This window comes from Hemitrygon akajei, chromosome 7, assembly GCF_048418815.1.
Source record: "Hemitrygon akajei chromosome 7, sHemAka1.3, whole genome shotgun sequence".
Classification (NCBI taxonomy): domain Eukaryota; kingdom Metazoa; phylum Chordata; class Chondrichthyes; order Myliobatiformes; family Dasyatidae; genus Hemitrygon; species Hemitrygon akajei.
Genome location: NC_133130.1, coordinates 97,256,813 through 97,259,729, shown reverse-complemented (window position 1 = coordinate 97,259,729; position 2,917 = coordinate 97,256,813). Strand labels below are relative to the sequence as shown.

General features: G+C 44.8%; 1 non-coding gene across 1 annotated transcript; it reads right to left on the bottom strand.

The window, feature by feature from the left end:
- Positions 1 to 1,271: 1,271 nt before the first annotated feature.
- Positions 1,272 to 1,385, bottom strand: LOC140731298 (U5 spliceosomal RNA). The gene has a single exon (XR_012099775.1). It is a non-coding gene; the product is annotated as a U5 spliceosomal RNA (small nuclear RNA).
- Between the last annotated feature and the right edge of the window lie 1,532 nt (positions 1,386 to 2,917).

Sequence of the window (2,917 nt, the reverse complement as noted above, 5' to 3'; positions counted from 1 at the left end):
AATGGTTCCTTTACCTCGAGGTCCCTGATCAAATCCGGTTCATTGCACAACACTAAATCTAGAATTGCCTTCTCCCTGGTAGGCTCCAGTACAAGCTGTTCTAAGAATCCATCTCGGAGGCACTCCACAAACTCCCTTTCTTGGGGTCCAGTACCATTCTGATTCTCCCAGTCTACCTGCATGTTGAAATCCCCCATGACAACTGTATCATTACCTTTGCGACATGCCAATTTTAACTCTTCATTCAACTTACACCCTACATCCAGACTGCTGTTTGGGGGCCTGTAGATAACTCCCATTAGGGTCTTTCTACCCTTAGAATTTCTCAGTTCTATCCATACTGACTCTACATCCCCTGATTCTATGTCCTCCCTCGCAAGGGACTGAATATCATTCCTCACCAACACAGCCACCCCATCCCCTCTGCCAGTCAGTCTGTCCTTTCGATAAGATGTATATCCTTGAATATTCATTTCCCAGGCCCTGTCCGCTTGAAGCCATGTCTCTGTTATTCCCACAACATCGTACTTGCCAATTTCCAACTGAGCCTCAAGTTCATCTACTTTATTCCTTATACTTCGTGCATTCATATATAATACTTTAAATTCGTTACTCCCCTCTCCTTTCATATCAATTCCTATTTCACTTGGCCATACTGTATGATCTCTTCTTAAGCTTTCTACTGTTGTCCTTTTTAACTTGTCTTATTTTCACTTTACCTTTAACTCCATCCTTATATTTCCAGTTCATCCCCTCCCCCCACTACTTAGTTTAAACACATCCGTGTAGCAATGGCAAACCTGTCTGCCAGAATGCCTATTAAGGTGCAACCATTTCAGCCCTGGGAAAAAGCCTCTGACTATCCACACGATCAATGCCTCTCATCATTTTATACACCTCTATCAGGTCACCTCTCATCCTCCGTCGCTCCAAGGAGAAAAGGCCGAGTTCACTAAACCTATTCTCATAAGGTATGCTCTCCAATCCAGGCAACATCCTTGTAAATCTCTTCTGCACCCTTTCTATGGTTTCCACATCCTTCCTGTAGTGAGGTGACCAGAACTGAGCACAGTACTCCAAGTGGGGTCTGACTAGGGTTCTATATAGCTGCGACGTTACCTCTCGACTCTTAAACTCAATCCCACAGTTTATGAAGGCCAACACACCGTATGCTTTCTTAAAAACCTCAAACAGCACATAAACTCTGAGAGTCCTATGAACCATTTAAGTGCTTTTATAAAAAGTATTGATCTCTTTTTTAGTTACAAACAAGCCCCGCTTGCGCAGGGCAACAAAAAATTGTCTGAGACTCTGAGTGTTCCTCTCCACGGAAATCTTTAGTAAAAGGCGAAAGATTTATTCGATCTGAAGAGAAACCAGAGTGAACTGACACCCAGCCTTCGCCATTCTCTCCCCACACACCCCCTACCCCTCCAAAGTAAATGCGACCCGCTACATTTGTCACCAGAATCACAACAGAGAAACATCGCTTTAACAAAACTTCTCAGAGCAGCAGAAAGTCAATTTACAAAGTCTTTTACAAACTACAAAAGGAATTATATTTTTATGCATTTGCGCAAAGCATTGTGGTATGCAAATAAGGGGCGGGGCGTGACCAAGCACCGGGTTCACTTCCGGTGGGTTGTGTGTTACGGAGAACAAAACCGGGGTCAGAATGTGATAGACAGGGGAAAGTAGATAGTGCACAGCAGTATCAAAATAAACTTCATTCACAATATAAATTGCAAGAATAAGCCGTGCAATGCCTTTGTTACATTCATAGTCAATTCCATTCGTTAAAACCAATAGGACTGTTGCCACTCATGTGATCCTCTGGGCTGTTTCACTATTACATTAATTGTGGGGCTTCCTCACCGACCTGGCCCCTCTCTTTCCTGTAGTCGATGAACCCTACACTGTCGTCCTTGCAAACACCAGGAACTCTGCAGATGCTGGAAATTCAAGCAACACACACAAAATGCTGGTGGAACGCAGCAGGCCGGGCAGCATCTATAGGAAGAAGTACAGTCAACGTTTGATCCTGTACGGTCCTGACGAAGGGTCTCGGCCCAAAACGTCGACTGTACTTCTCCCTATAGATGCTGCCTGGCCTGCTGCATTCCACCAGCATTTTGTGTGTGTTGCTGTGGTCCTTGGAGTGGCTGCACCAGGTTTCAGTGAGTCCCTCTGCACGTAGCCTGGAATGTGCCAGTCGGGCCATCTTGACGTACTAGTGCAGGATTTTGTGAATAAAACATGTGATTAATTTTATGTGCTTAACAGAAGCCTTTACTTCCATTACCAATAAAGCAAAAGCAGTCACCTTACACTGACGTCACTACATCAGATGCCGGCTCCTAAAGTGAACACAACTGAAAGACAGTGTTTGTGAATAATGTCCAACAGTTTATATGAACGGTATGTGTCACCCATTACACCAGCCCACACACTCAGCCCAAAATGGGAAATGGTGGCAACACTCAGACCAGGTGCAAGCGGAGGCCATTTGGCCCCTCATACCTAACCCCCTTCAGTAAACTCATGGCTGCTCTGACCTGACCTCAGATCCTCTTTCCTTCCTGCGGGGTTTAACCCTTCACTCTCCTACAGACCAAAACTCCATTGTTTAGCCTGGGCTGCAGAGATTTTACCTGCAATATCTGCTGATCATCCACTTTCAGCAATCACATGCACCCTCTATACCCCCTCCCTTACCCAGAATAAAAAATACAAGAATAAGCCACACAACCTCTTTCATTCTTACATGACACAGTCAATGCTTTCAGTAATGTTTTATTGTACACAGGAACTAGACCCTCGATGTCTGGTGTCAGAAAGGCTTTAGACAAGCAGAAGGGGGAAAAGGAAGACATTAGGAACTGGAGGCCAATTTCTCTCCTTAGCATCGACTACAAGA